Below are 16,294 nucleotides of genomic sequence, written 5' to 3'. Positions count from 1 at the left end.
CTAAGGTTTCTTCAACAGCACTGCATCTACGTTGGGTCTTAGTACTTGAGAGCCGTGAACCTGGAGGACGTGCTTTAGCTGTGCAATCACAGCGGGCCTCCCGACACTTCATCCCAAGTCAGACACTTCCCCACTCAGGCCGAAGAGGGGGAAGCAAATACTTGACCCCCGTCCCAGGGGCAGGCTGCCTACTGCAGAACCCAAGTTCACGATGCTGTGGGCACATAACATCTTTTCAAAGAAGAGATTTGGAACTAAGCAAGCACTTCTTAGTTCCTTGTCCCTAACTCACCCATTAGGTAAATCTCTTCTCTTCTCATGCAGAGGGTAGGAGTATAATTCCTCCCTTGAAACTTCAGGCTGAGGAAATGAAGTTCAACTGTAATTTCTGACCAGATTTAGATTATAGTTGAGATTACACTCATACTTTTTGTATATACCAACTAATGATGAGAGCTTGATAGAAGTATGCTAGACAGTAAAGAGAGATCTGTTGTGTGTTTTAAATTCTGTCCTAAATAACCCAGAATGTGGATAATTCATTTGTTGACTCATTTTAATAAACCAGGTTTTATCTGGAGGAAGCAAACATCCTTTTAAGGGTGAATCTCTTCAGTTTTGTTCTGCTTGATTCAAATAAAGATTTTCTCCTTCAAGTTCCCTTTCCTGTATTTAAAAAAAATTCATGCTTTATAAATTAACTATATCAACTTCTCCAAGTAGGAGTTTGATATTAATTTATTCTTGTTCATGCCTTTAAAGTGTATGATTTAGTTAGAAAGCTACTACATCATGTCATGCCACTAGCATTATTGAACTATAAACAAGGTTTTACGTATTCATTTTCTCTATGTTATAGTTAAAAATCTGTGCGTTTTTTCTTAATCTGAAGAAGTAGCTGGCATAGGACTTAGTAAGAAGGCCATTGGCTTTGTTACTTCTTTTGTAGAATTAGGAAATTTGACTAAATCAATGAGTCTCATACCTTAAAAAAAAGTTTTTTTTCCCCCCAAAGAAAACAAGCTTTCTTTCAAAAAAGACCAAAAAACCAAAAAAGCTTTTCCATGGAACTGTATTATGTATGATGGAGACAAGTATAGGGCCCTTTAGCTGGAGGAGGGGCCAGAGGCTCTGAGACTGTGACTTCTCTGTTCTAGGGGCCTGCAGTGACTTCTGTGGGGCCGTCCCCTTCTACGGGACATAGTGCAGAAACTAGCAGTTATGAGAGAATCCTTCTCACTGAACATCTTTAGAATTAAAACTTGCTGGTACTTTGTTTTCTTGTGTATAATTTTCTCACCTTTCTGTGTTTTTGTTAAATGGAAAAATTTAAAGAACATCACAGATGTGTTCTCCTTACTAACAATTTGATTTGAAACTACTTCCTCCATTTGAACTTGATCCTCACCTAGAAATAAAAATAAAGGTTTTGGAAGTATGTATTTAGGGCAGGAGCTTTTAGGGGAGAAGAAAGTAGTCTTGTGGATCATTCCTAGGACTATGCATGATTCCCTAATTCTCTGAAATTGTGTGTTCTCAATAGACTGGTATTTATTGTACTTTTTATCAGATTAATCTAAATAGCATTGCATATATATGTTCTCTATTATCTAAAAGTAGAATAAGTGGGAATTCATTTTCTTTTACTTCTGGGATTATTTTTCTACTTAAGTAATCTTCAAGTTAGGTCTAGTCTCTAAAAGTATTATTTAAATATTACACTTAGTCAGTTCTGTGTCATTCCTATGATAATATCTCTTGCTTAACTTCAACATAAATAATATTTGACTTATTTCAGATGCAGCGGGAGTTGGCCAGGAGTATAACTAGAGAACTAACAAAAGGTATGTTGCCAAATGTATGAATGAAATTTAGACATTGATTCCTGAAATACACTGAAAATGGTAAATGGCATCTTTTTCCATTGTTTGGATAACAAATGCTATGTTAAATAATTTTTCTTATACATAGCTAATGAAAAGTGTGAAAGCATGAGCAGTCGTAGGAAAAAATATCCTTCTCCTCATTTATTCATCATGTTCCATAGCTTTAAAAAAAATCTCAAAAGGTCTATGTAGTTCTTGTTTTTTTTTATTTTTTTAAAAAATGTATTTATTTTAATTGGAGGCTAATTACTTTACAGTACCGTGGTGATTTTTGCCGTACATCAGCACGAATCAGCCATGGGTGTTCATGTGTCTGGCCGTCCTGTATCCGTCCACCCCACCCCACCCCACCCCTCACCTTCAAGGCCTCTCTAGGGTCTTCTCTAGCACCGCAGTTTGAAAGCATCCTTCCACTTCAAGGAACCTCAGTCTTTGCTCTGACAGCCGTTAACTGATGATGCCCCTGGACATTATGGAGGGCAATCAGTTTTATTCAAAGTTACTGATTTAAATACTAATCACATCTAAGATATACCTTCACAGAAACATCTAAACTGATGTTTGACCAAACAGCTGGGATCATATTCTAGCCAAGTCAACAGGTTAATTAACCATCACACTGGGCAGATATTTAAACTATCACTTTTAAGGAGACTATTGAAATTGTCTAGTATTTCTCCAATTCTGGGCTATGTCTTATGGAGAATGTATAACACAATCTATTCCTTCCTGTCCTCCTGCAGGAGTTTGTTATTGAATTTGTTACCCAACCAGACTTGGGTCCACTGGCCCAATACACAGGCAAACCAGTCTACTGACACCAGGTTGTGATGAAGGAAATTGTGGTGTTTCTTGCAAGGAGAACAGAGGGTTCCTTCTCAAAAGACCCAAAGTCTCTAATGGCTTCCTGGGAAGGGTTTTATTGTTGGTGTTTATTTATTTATTTTTTAATGTCAGTGATTTATTGTTAAGCAAGGCAAGCTTCAAAATACTACACAGCGTATTTCCAGTATGGAGAAATAGCTAGATATAGACACACATAAACACACACACAGGAGTAGATACAGAGATAGCAGTATAGAAATATATGTCCCCAAGTTTGGTATGAAACTGTTAAATCTTTTCTTTCCAAGGAGGACAGACTAGTTTATGAGAGAATTAACAAAATTTTAAACATTTCCCAATAGTTAGAATACTTGGGGGAAAATGAATGCACCTTTTGGTAAACTAGAATAAAGAAAAATAGGTGGCTTACGTTTCCTAAGGATGAAAACAAGTTTTTAAAAAATACTTATTTTATATTGGAGTATGGCCAATGAACAATGTGGTGATAGTTTCAGGTGCACCGCAGAGTGACTCTGCCATACACATACATGTATCCATTCTCCCCCAAATTCAGTCAGGGAAGGGTTTTTGATGGCAGAGTTAAGGGTGAGAGTGTGAGCTGCCTGACAGCTTGTGTACATCCTTCTGGACTGGTTGGTGGTGAGGTAACTGGGTGACTGGAGGGGTCAGTATCATCAAACATCGCGTTTCCACTGGTCTGGGGTGTCCATAGGTTTAGTCAATGCGCAGTTAACTTCTTCCACCTGGTGGGCGTTTCGGTATCTGCAGAAGAATTCAAGGATATGGCTCAGAATGTTATCTATGGCCCTTGAGGAGGAATTAAAGGTCCTTGACTTTGTTTGATGGTTTAACTATTGTTATTTTGTCTTGCTCAACTCTTTTTATTTGTTTCAGCATTTTCTCACTTCTCTGATTACATTTGCTCTTTGGACAAAGCCTCAGAGGCTAAAGCTTTTCTACAAACAAAAGGCAGCATCTGTGGGCAGGTCCTCACAGGGTCCTACTCCGTTTCCTTTAGTTTTTCTTTTTCTGTGTCCTCCTTTATTTTTAATAGATTTAAGAGGCAGAGAGAGGGTTCTGAGTTAGGAGTTTCTCATTTATAACCCACCTAGGCTGGAACATCTAGAAAAATCTCTCTTCTTAAAATAATGTGTGTGTCATATTCCTCTACCTCATATATTACATACACATCATGTCCTTCAAAAGCTGCACACTCCAAACCAACCAATTCCAGAATCCAGTCTCTGTGCTGGATGCTAGAGATGCAAAAACAAGCAAAATGCGGCTTCTTTTCTCACGTTGCTTGTTACTGGTTGCCACTGGGCCCCTCAGTGCTCAGGACTCATTGGACTGAATAAAGGCACTTTACGAAACTGCAAAGAAAATGGAAGGAAGTTATAGGAAAGACCCCGTAGCTTCTGAGATATTTTTTGGGAGTTGGAGAGATTTGTTCTGAAGGGATATAAAGCCTTATCCCAGCAGGAAATAATTGTTAAAAATTTTTTTGGAGTCTATGTGACTTACAGTGCTGTGCTAGTCTCAGGTGAACAGCAGTGAATCAGTTATATATAAGTGTGTATATAGAACATGTATATATGTGTATGTATAAAACATATACATATATATTGGTCCTTCAATGGACCGGAACCTGGTGTTCCGAGAGTAAGAGAGAGAAGGAGTATAGAACATGTATATATGTGTATGTATAAAACATATATATGTGTGTATATATGAAACATATATATATGTGTGTGATTCACACATACATATCCCTTCTTTTCCCATTCTTTGCCCATATAGGTTATTGAGTAAATTCCCTGTAATATTTTCTTGGTCCTTATTATCTATTTCTATTCCTTCTGGAGAAGGAAATGGCAACCCACTCCAATATTCTTGCCTGGAAAACCTCATGGACAGAGGAGTCTGGCGGGTTCCAGTCTATAGGGTCACAAAGAGTCAGACACGACTGAGTGGCTATTTTTATTTTATGCATAGTAGTATATATATATCGGAGAAGGCAATGGCACCCCAGTCCAGTACTCTTGCCTGGAAAATAACATGGACAGAGGAGCCTGGTAGGCTGCAGTCCGTGTGATAGCTAAGAGTCAGACACGACTGAGCGACTTCACTTTCACTTTTCACTTTCATGCATTGGAGAAGGAAATGGCAACCCACTCCAGTGTTCTTGCCTAGAGAATCCCAGGGATGGCGGAGCCTGGTGGGCTGCTGTCTATGGGGTCGCACAGAGTCGGACACGACTGAAGCGACTTAGCAGCAGCAGCAGTGTATATATGTTAACTCTAATCTCCTAATTTATCCCTCCCCCCATATTTCCCCTTTGGTAACTATAAGTTTGATTTTGAGGTCTGTGAGTTGGTTCTTATTTTGTAAATAAGCTTATTTTTGTTAGAGTCCACCTTTAAGTGATATCATATGGTATTTGTTTTTCTCTGAGTTACTTCATTTAGTATGAAAATTTCTAGGTCCATCCATGTTACTGCAAATGGCATTGTTTCATTCTTTTTATGACTGAGTAATACTCCGTTGTGTGTATGTGTGTGTGTACCACATCTTCTTTATCCATTCATCGTTGATGGATACTTAGGTTGCTTCCATGTATTGGCTATTGTCAATATTGCTACAATGAACATTGGGTGCATGTATCTTTTTAAATTATGTTTTTCTCTGGATAATTGACCAGGAGTGGGATTGCTGGATCATATGGCAACTCTATATTTAGTTTTTCAAGAAACCTTCATACTGTTCTCCATAGTAGGTGTACCTAGTTACATTCCCATGAACACTGTAGGAGGGTTCCCCATCTCCACATCCTCTCCAGCTCTTATTGTGTGTAGATTTTTTATGGTGGCTATTCTGACTGGTGTGAAATGACACCCCATTGTAGTATTTCTGCACTTCTCTAATAATTAGGGATGTTGAGCATCCTTTCTGAGCATCCTTTCATGTGCTGTTTGGTCATTGGTAAGTGTTCTTTAGAGAAATGTCTATTTAGATCTTACACTCATTTTTCGATTGGGTTATTTGTTTTTTGATATTGAGCTCTTTGAACTGTTTGAATGTTTTGGAGAGTAATCTGTCAGTTGCATCATTTGCAAATATGACCCCCCATTCTGGGGGTTTTCTTCTGTCTTGTTTATGATATCTTGTGCTGTGCAAAGACTTCTAAGTTTAATGAGGTCCCATTTGCTTACTTTTGATTTTAGTTTCATTAAGGGTTGGGTCAAAAAGATACATTGCTGTGATTTGTGGCAGAGTGTTCTGCCTGTGTTCTCCCCTAAGAGTTTTATAGTGTCTGTCCTTATGTTTAGGTCTTTAGTCCATTTTGAGTTTATTTTTGTGGATGGTGTTAGGGAGTGTTCTGATTTCATTCTTATACATGTAACTGTCCAGTTTTCTCAGCACTGCTTATTGAGGAGGCTGTCTTTTCTCCATTGTATAGTCTTGCCTCCTTTGTCCTAGATTAATTGATCACAGTTGCGTGGGTTTCTCTCTGGACTTTCTATCCTGTTGCATTGATCTATGCAATATATTTCGATTTTTGTGCCAGTACCACACTTTGTTTTGATTACTGTAGCTTGTAGTGTAGTCTAAAGTCAGGGAGGCTGATTCTGTCAGCTCCTGCTTTTCTTTCTTAAGATTGCTTTGACTATTCAGTGTCTTTTCTATTTCCATACATACTGTAAAATTTTTTGTTCTAGTTCTATGAGAAACACCACTGGTAATTTGATACAAATTGCATCGAATCAGTAGATTGCTTTGGGTAGTACAATTATTTTGACAGCAAGAAACGGTTTATTCAGAGTTGTTCTAGGTATATGGTGGCCACCTTGAATTAAATCAGATTAAATCAGATTTATTAAATCAGATTTGATTTTTCCAGCCTGTGGCTCTTTGTGTCCTGTAGAAGGCGCCAAATGACTGGCCAGAGCTCTGATGCACGGGCTCCTCTTTGGAGAACGTGAAATGTAATTCTGAAAGGCCAGCATCTTAAACAAAGCATTCAATGGTCTGTCTGTGACCCTTCCTTTTGCTTCATTTTAGTGTAACATGGGTCAAAATGAGAAGCAGACAGGAAAATGGTTGCCTCTCCTGGCATGTGGTAATATTGTGGAATATGAAAACGTGAGTCAAACACAGAGGCAGCCCAGTCAAACAGCACCTAAACACGGAGCTGGTGTGGGAAGGTGTGTGCGTGTGTGTGTACTTCTGCTTCTGAGAAAGACTAAATAGTAAAGAATGGAATGAAACATACTCCAAAAAAAAGGTAAAGAGAAAATATTGTATAAAAACATATAAAAAGAATAAAAAAAGTGGGACATGAGAGAAAGAGAAAGGAAAGCTCAAGGGAGCATGAGACCAGGGAATGTGGATAAAAGTACTGACATGGGAACTCCAGGAGGTAAGATCCTATTCCTCTCTTTCTTGCAGTTCTAATAATAGTTGAATTTCAAATGACTGTCATACAAGTAGAGGACAAGAAAAAATACACCAAGGCATCTGGATCCAATTCAGTGGAATTCTTTATTTCAAGGGCCTCTTTATAACTTCAACATATTATATTTTATATATATCTTACATACTATATTTTATATATTATAAGTTTATATATAATATATATATGAATGACAATGTCAGGTGGTAAGTTTTGGATTTTCAGTGATACCAAAGAGAGTGTGGCAGGAATTTAGGAGGAAGTTGCGTGGAAGTGAGCTAGTGTGGTTGGGAGAGAAGACTAGCTCAGGAGGGCTGGGACATGGCCTGGGCCCTGATTGATGGGGAATGAACAAGATATTTGAGATGAATGAACAGAATTCGCTTTCTATGATAGTTGTTAAGCAAGGATGTTATGAACATACATAAACCTACAGTAAAGATGGCATAGAGGCACAGCATGTCCAGGGATTAAAAGAATAATCTTGTTAATGACTTTCAGAGGAGTTAGGATAAGAAGCCAGAAGTTCCTGATTCAGCAACATCATCTCCTTGTTTTTTCAGTGTTCCTTGTCAATTGTACCATATTTTTAAAAAAAATTTTAATAAGTTAGTAAATGGTAGGAAAGCTTGACATGACATATTTATTGTATATCTATATATATCTATATATATCTCCTGCTTTTCACAGATCCATATTTATATCATCCAGCTGCTTTAAAGAGTTAAAATTATGACCATAAGACACATGAAGGGCATAGACAATGAGCATCTTAAGAAGAGGATCAGGACTATTTGAAACCAAAGGAGGACGATTAGTCTAATTAAAAGTTACTTCTTGTTTAATAAAGAAAGCTGTATTCCTTAAGACTTATGCTTAGACATGTTATTATTTGAGATTGTATTTTGCCTGTTTCATTACATGGAAAAATCTTTAATCTTGTTACTTTGTTTTCTTCACCCTGCTCTTCTTCCCCAGCTATCCTGCAAAACATTAAAAAGAAAATATTTAAGCAGAATTTGTCCAGGGGGTTTCACCGAGCATGTAGAGTATCCTGCTCACAGACTCACTGTGTTTATTCCCTGGCACTTCCCTGGCAGGTTTCTCTGAAACTTAACATCTAGAACCCATGACGTGAAGCGCTGAACACTCTCCCCCTTCACCTTAGGCAAACCGTTCAATTTCTGCTCCCTTTGTATTCCCATAAAAAGGAGTTTGGGTGGATGATGTCCCAGGAAATCTCTAGTGGTTTTAAGATAAAAAACTAGTTTTGATGCTTTATCTCGTTTCTTCCAGCTGTTCTGAGTTCTGTTCTCCTTGCTTTGCAGATGCTTATAAAAATGCATTGGGAAAAAGCATTGGTTATTTTGCAGCTTCACAGGTGAGAGCAAAGGCTTTCCAAGGGCCAAGCCAGTTCCAGTTGAGGCTGGATCAGTCATCCATGTGGTTGGCGTCTGGCTCTCATCAGCTGTCTTTTTCTGTGTAGAGTAAAGGCGGTGTGCGGAGTGAAGGGACAGGCAGACATGCTTCACGGTTCCTGTGTTCCAAGAACAGAGATGCTCCACCAGCTCACTCTCCAACCTTCTTTCCCAGCAGGTATGATGGATTTGTTTGAGTTCTGAGCTGCTGTCAGGGTGGAGAGTCTGACTGGGTCTCCACATTAATCAAAGTGTTCAGCACTGCTGCATACCTTATTGACTGATTTCTAACTTGAAGCCCTAGAGTCTTCCTGGAGGAAAGGATAGCAGGGACTTGTTCTGGTGTATTGTCAGTGGTGGTGTCTTAGGTCAAATGCCTGTGATGTTCCAAAACGTGACCCAAGTCAGGTGACCCAGCCCTCTTTCCCATGTAGTGAACAGCTTCAGGGAAGTCTCTCCCCAGCGGGGGTACTTGAACTGTGTATTCTCATCTTCATCATGATAATGTAGTCAACTCTTCATGCTTGGCAATGAAAAGATGGACAATTCAAACCAGATGATTACAATTCATGTGGCTCTGGATGTAATAAAGACAGTTATATGATGAGACACAGTCTCTTTCTCACACACACATACCACTCATATATGTTTGATTTTAATTGTACTCTGCATCTAATTATAGTCCTCTCTTGACTTGGCCCACGTCGTCATGGACCGTGGGGCCCAGAAGGACAGCTCGGGAGGCACCAAACTGACCCTCCACTGGTGGTTATTTGAGAGCTGATCATAGGCTTCAAGTTCATGGCTGCAATGGGGGCTGCCCCTACATCAGTAGCACAGGAACCTTCCTGTTGTACCAGAACGTCCATCTAAAAATGGGTAACATCAGTAGGAAGGCTGGGGCAGAGTCTTCCTAGCAGCTCTTCCCGGCACTGTGCCCTAGCAGGTAACAATCCATGAAAACCAACCAATCTCAGGGCTCCTGGAGACTAGAGAGGCCTGCAGTTGTCATGAACAGGTCAGACCTTGTATGAACTCACAGGAGACTCAGTCTGGAGCTCTGGGGATCAGAGCAGATGATTTAAAGTCTCTTTCTGTACAACTGCATGTTCTTTGGGAGAAAAGATTGGGGTGCAGGAGCAAACTGGTTTCAAAATACTGTACTAAAGAAAGTTAAACAGCTTTCTTTAGTCTTTAATATTCTGGTTTGATTGCAAATCTCTAAGAGGGGGAAATAAAAGGGAGCTTTTCCCAAATGTTTTTCAACTGGGATTCCGTCTTTACTGAGAATCACTCACATTTCAATGTGCACAAATGCCCCCCAACCCCCGCCCCAACCCAGTTTGGACAATGCCAGCTGGAGAGATCAGGGAATGCCCCACTGTCCAGGGTTGCCAGCTCTGCTGAGACTCAGCTCCCAGGTCAGTGGGAATCAGGTCCCAGACAGTCCAAGGGGGTAGCCTTCACAATTGGACCCCCACATGCTTGGTGGTATGTGAATGCTTGCTAAGATCACATCAGTGCATGGATTAAAAAAACTGAAGATCCATCGCCTGCCTGTGCACACTTCCCAAAGGTTGCTCTGCCGAGAGCTGAGCATCAGTAAGCGGTCCCAGGTGGGCAGAGGGTCTTGCTTTCTACAAAGACCTCCCCATAAAGGTGAGACCTGCCTCTCTCCCTCTGCTTTCTATGATGAGTATCTCCAGGGCCCACAGATCTCTTGGGTGCCAGATAAAATGGTGTTTTTTGAGAAAGTGAAAGAGTCTATTGATTTAGTATGAAATCTTTTTGCACTCAGATGATTTCTAATACTTTGCTTTCATGAAAATTGAGGGAAGACCTAATTGAGCCATCAGAAATTGGATCATTAAAAATCATTTTGATGATAGATCACCCTATCCCAGGGAGCTTGGTAACTGACATGGTTATGATAAAGTTCCTTTCATTTTCATGTTCATTTTCATGAAAAATGTTTCATAGTGTGTATAATAACTGTAACAACAATAATTGTAAAATAAGATTAATGTTGGTGAGGGTTGCCATCTATTCTAGGAAATAGATGCATCTTAATTTAGTAAATCTGATGAAAACTGGTTTTACCAACAAAATTTTAATTTTTATATTTAATATTAATAAAAATCTGTGTGATAAATCAGATATTAATAGTATCTATAATGATAATTCAGTCTAGAATTATTTCTTTAATATTTAGAGTTATTTGGCTACAGGATCTAAACATTACTTTCAAATTGAAATGTACAAAATTAAATTCAAGTTATATACATATTTTTGCTGCAGATAATTATGGATGATCAATGAAAGGATTTTAGGTATAAAATGTATCACATTAACATAAAATTATGTGAAGAAAGTAGAGTGGAAATACAACTTTAAGGAGTAAATGAAATAAATTTTGCCTACTAAAGACAAGCTTTCAGGTGTATATTAAAATCAATTATGGTAGATTATCAAATTGCTGTGGTATTAGATTGTCCTGGAAACAGTGAAGAAGTCATACTAGGTTTTTATTTTTTAAATTTCCTATTTCTGATTCACTAGAGATTATATCCTTTGCAATGATTTAACTTGATGAATAAATGTTTTAGATGTTAACTTAAACACATGTGAAGAGACATATAGTGGTTTTTGTTTTTTTGTCAAATGATAGTGTTACTATGCATTTTGAAATATGCACAAATGAATAATTTGAAAAGACATACAGTTTGAAAAATTATATTAAGTGGTAACCAAGCAGGAGATTGACGGTCTCTGTATCCAACAGCACATAAGGAGAATGAAAAAACAGGGGTCCAGAAATGGCTCCATTTGGTCTGGTTCAGGCTCTTTCCACACTTCTCCCACTGCCCTCCTTCTAGTCCAGATCCAGGTCTAACAGGTCCTCACCTCCCAACTTAATATCCCATATCACCACTACTCTCCTCCTCCCACATGTGACGCTCATTTCTTTCACACTTAATGACAGTCATGTTAACTTGGCCCTGGGACCACCTCATGGAACTATCTGGGGAGTCATGGTCCCCTGGCCCACGCTCCCTGCCTCACTCTTGCCTCAAATCCCAGAAACCCTCAGACAAAGAAAGCCCAAGTTTAGGCCTAGGTCCTAAGCCCTTGTCCATCTATCATCATCTGAACGATTGCTATTAATTTGTGCATTTGCAGTTTTCAAAGTGTCTCCCTCTTTATACTTCCTCTTTTCCTTTTTACCACAACCTGCTGTGATAGATGAAGATAGAAGATGGATGGATGGATAGATGGATAGGTAGGTAGGTAGAAAAAAGAAACTGGGGCTCAGAGGATTTCAGTGGTTTGCCTGTGATGACACAGCAAGAAATGGTGGTGTTAGTATTTGGAACCAGGTCACCTGTCTTCAGACTCTTCACCTTATGCACGACATCACAGAACCCAAGGCCAAGGTCGCAGAAAACCAATTGGAACCTTTGGAGCCTGGGGTGGCCCACTCAGCCATACTGACCGTACAGCCCTGGAGAGTGTGGGGGTGTTAGCACGTGGTCCTCGTCTGACGGCCACTGTCTGGGGCCTTCACACTTCATCCAGATTCTCTGCCAGACATTTGGAAAGGACTTACAGAGAGGGGAAATGAACACATATGTGTACTTCCACGCCGTGGAATAAGATTACTTAACTCAGAACAGGACATGATGGTGTGGAGTTAAAAGAACTGAGTATAAACAAACATTCACATAAAAATGGGCAAGTTTTGCCATGAGTGGTGTTTTAGTCTGGATAGCTGTACCAGAAATAAAACTTGGTTGGATGTCAAAACACCAGTCATCTAACTTTAGCTTTATTTTTAATTAAAGACGCTGACTTTTAGAAACCAAGAAAAATACTAAACCTGTTTCAACTTACCTCAAAGTGCCCAAATTAATAGTTACTACTGGCTAAGTTGACTTCACCTATGCTTTTGTGTTATTCTTTGGAAAACTTTTGAGGATACCTTTTTTTTTAAAGTGCATTTAGACATACAATTTAAAAAAATAATTACTCTGACTTTGGAGCTTGATATTTTATTCTTCAATGTGAGGTATTTCATTTCAGACAGCCCTTAAGAACGTTGCAAAGTTAGTTGGGATTTAGGGTCACAAAAATTCAGACACAACTTAGGGACTAAACAACAACTGAACAACAGAGTGATTGATTCCTTAGGACTTAAAGGAGTCGATCTGTAAGTCAGATACACAGTGAATAATTTTAGTTCACTTAGCACACACAGGGCATAATTTACTAAAGAAAGGACTATGGCATTATAAACAGCTGAAGGTTGCTCTCCAGACTACCTGGAATTTCAAGTGTGCAGACGGCCAGTTCAGCAACCTGGACTTATTCTACCTGTCCTCGTGGATTGGCTCCAGCTGTTTCCTTCTGCCGCTGCTGCTGGGGCTGCTAAGTCGCTTCAGTCGTGTCCGACTCTGTGCGACCCCATAGACAGCAGCCCACCAGGCTCCCCCGTCCCTGGGATTCTGCAGGCAAGAACACTGGAGTGTGTTGCCATTTCCCTCTCCAAATGAATGAAAGTGAAGTCACTCAGTTGTGTCCGACTCCTAGTGACCCCACGGACTGCAGCCTACCGGCTCCTCATCCATGGGATTTTCCAGGCAAGAGTACTGAAGTTGGGTGCCATTGCCTTCTCTGGTTTCCTTCTGAGCACAGCTCAGCTTGCTGAGCAGTCAGGCTCACTGTCAGTGACCGACGTGCGCAGACTGCCCAGCAGGGAAGGGTGAACGGGACCGGTGTACATGACCTCCCTTGGCATTTGGGGCAGGAAAATCTATTTCTGCGAAACTTTTCTGTACAGGAGAAACAGCAACCAGACCCCTGGTGTCTACATATCAGTAATGCTGCTGCTACTATTGTTATGATAATAAAAGTCACCTCTCCCAGATTTTCAAATACCGAGGATCACTTTATTTTCAGCTGCCAGTGCTGCATACAGGAGGACACAGGGCTCCAGCGAGGTGGAGGGGTTGCCTGAGATCATAATGCAAGTTATTAATGGTAAGTCAGAATTTTTTCTGATAGCTCTTGACTCTAAACACCCGCCTACTACTATCCATCTGTGAATTAGGAATCAATTTACAGATTAATTTGCTATTCATGGCCAGTGTTTGTGAAGTGTTGTAATGTCCTGTGCAAAAGATACTTGTGTGCGTGCTCAGTCGCTAAGCTTTGTCCAACTCTCTGCAACTCCATGGACTGTAGCCCATGTGAATTTCCAGGCAAGAATACTGGAATAGTGGGTTGCCATTACCTCCTCTAGGGCATCATCCCAAGCTCTCCTGCATCTCCTGCATTGGCAGGCATTCTTTACCACTCTGCCACCTGGAGAGCCTTCACAGATGCTAGTGGTATTTCATTAGAATCATTTGATATCTGTTTATAGTGTAAGGCAGTAGCAACAGAGTATAAGCTATGAAAGAAAATTTAAGTTGGAGTCCATTCTGAAAGGACTTGAGAAAAAAAAACATCAGGGATGGATAGAACACAACTGTGCTCAGACTGACAGCATTGGGAGGAGTGGGATATTCCAGTCTGGAGTCATCTGGAATATTCTCCATACGCCCCAGTGCCGAGCACCAAGCCTGGCTCAAAGCTGACAGCCAGCCAGCGTGTGTTCATCCAGACTGAAGCGTGTGCATGTTTGCATTTGAGCTGCTCTCTTAGTTCATCAAAAGGAGTATCTTAGAGTTTTTCATTTCTGATTTCTCCAGGCGTTCCTATCAGGCTCCTCTGGATTATTGGAAGGAAACTGGACCCTGAAAGTAGCCCAGGTGAGTGGGAACTCAGAAGGCATGAGTTCTTGCCTTGAAGTTCAGAACCTTGAAGCCGCCATGCAAGATGTGGCCAGGACGAGCTGTCAGTGCTGCTGGGCTGGTGTGTAGAAGAGGCCCCCTGGCCAGCCCATAACTCCCTCCGTCCCAGGAGCCTTAGCATCCAGAGCAAGGCGCTGGCTCCCAGGTGCTCCAAGCTGCCGGAGCTTCTTCCATATTATTGTTTCTAACCTGCTGATGCGGGCTGCGTGTAAGTACAAGGAAAGGAGCGACTTGGGTCACATGCAAATCCACCTGAGCACCGCAGGCTGCTGCTTGCTGCCTGCCTTCCAGGAAGAGATGCGGCACCTCTGCTGCTGAGCCTCAGCAAGTCCTCTGCATGTGTTTGTGATAAGAGCTTCTGGACACAGAGACTGTTGGCTGTTTGTTTTCCTGCAACTATCAACTTTTGTTCTTTCCCAGGGGAGCGCCTACACAGCCCCAGGCTTCTCGGTCTCTGGACTGTGGAAACACTGCTCTCCTTTCAGCTCTCCTTGGAAAACCGTTAGGAACCTCCTAGAGAGGGAAGCTATTGCTTGGGGTTCTAAGTGGATCCAGGGGAGGAGTAGGGTGGTGTGGGCACAGATGATACACACACCAGTTTCACAAAGTGAGACAGTGCAGAGTGTCCACCATATCAAACAATACGCATCTGGAAATCACAGCTGGCCAGGGAGTGGTTCACAGCTTAAGAAATGGCTTCGTCACTTATTCAGAGTGTGGCAAGTCCTTGAGGACTCTGAGCCCAGTATTTTCTAGCTACTCAATGACATGGGAAAGGAGAGGGAATGTTCAAATCTGAAAGAAAGGTAAGAGAGACCTAAGTCACATAGTAATAACCCTACATAGTGTCTCAAAAAAGCCTACAGTAAGAAAGAGTGTTTTAGGTATTTGAGGAACTTTTGGATATTTGAGGACAAATAGGAATTTGTCCATATCTGCTAGGTTATCAGATTTTTTGGTATATAATTGTTCATCGAAGTCTCTGACGATCATTTGTTCTTGTATCTTATCATTTGTAATGTCTTCTCCTTCATTTAGAATTTTACCTCAGTCCTTTCTTTTTCTTGATGAGTCTAGCTAAAGATTTGTTTATATTTATTTTTAACAAACAGATCTTACTAGTTTCATTGATTTTGTTATTTTTTTAGTTTCTATTTCATTTATTTCCATTCTGTTTTTTGCCTTCCTTATATTAACTTTGGGCTTGGTACGTTCTTATTTTTCTGGTTCCTTCTTAGGTTGCTTATCTGAGAGCATTCTGTTTTCTTAATGTACACATTTATTATTATAAACTTTGCTCTGAGAACTTCTTCTGCTCCATCCTTTAAGTTTTGGTGGTATTCGTTTTCTCTCTCTCTCTCTCTCTTTTTTTTTTTTGGTGGCTAACATCTATTGTTTAGGTTCTGAGCTATAAAACCCATCATAGTGTCATGCCAAAAGGTGCAAGTTTCTTTTATCTGACTTTCACTAAGCTAGTAGAAAATTAATGTAAGACATGCTGGAGCAAAACAAGAGCAAAAAGCACAGAAGCTTGCAGAGGCCACCTCCACCTAGTAAAGTCCCTGTGTGTAAGATTGCCACCCAGAAATAGAGAGAGCCATGGTGCGCTCTACTTGGGCATCCTGAGATATCCCAGAGCTGCGTGTTACAGAGATTTCCTTCGGTCTCTTCTGTTTGTAACTCAAATGGACAGAATGAAACTGGTTCCTCAGGCAGTATCAAAGCAGCTTTCCTCATGTCACAAAAATTTCCAGAAGTTTGAGACTTAGAAGTGGATCCCCAGTGAGGATAGCAGTGTAAGAGCCCACTGCAGGAACCCAGGGGAGAGGCTTACAAGCC

At 40.5% G+C, this 16,294-nt stretch overlaps 1 long non-coding RNA gene across 1 annotated transcript; it reads left to right on the top strand.

Annotated features, from left to right (window-relative positions):
* The first annotated feature begins 7,900 nt into the window (after nt 1-7,900).
* On the top strand, nt 7,901-15,231 carry LOC139036476 (uncharacterized). Its single transcript, XR_011489236.1, has 3 exons — nt 7,901-8,781; nt 13,560-13,640; nt 14,354-15,231. It is a non-coding gene; the product is annotated as an uncharacterized lncRNA (long non-coding RNA).
* The last annotated feature ends 1,063 nt before the right edge of the window (nt 15,232-16,294 follow it).

This window comes from Odocoileus virginianus, chromosome 9, assembly GCF_023699985.2.
Source record: "Odocoileus virginianus isolate 20LAN1187 ecotype Illinois chromosome 9, Ovbor_1.2, whole genome shotgun sequence".
In the NCBI taxonomy this organism is placed as follows: domain Eukaryota; kingdom Metazoa; phylum Chordata; class Mammalia; order Artiodactyla; family Cervidae; genus Odocoileus; species Odocoileus virginianus.
This window is presented reverse-complemented; position numbering and strand designations above follow the sequence as displayed.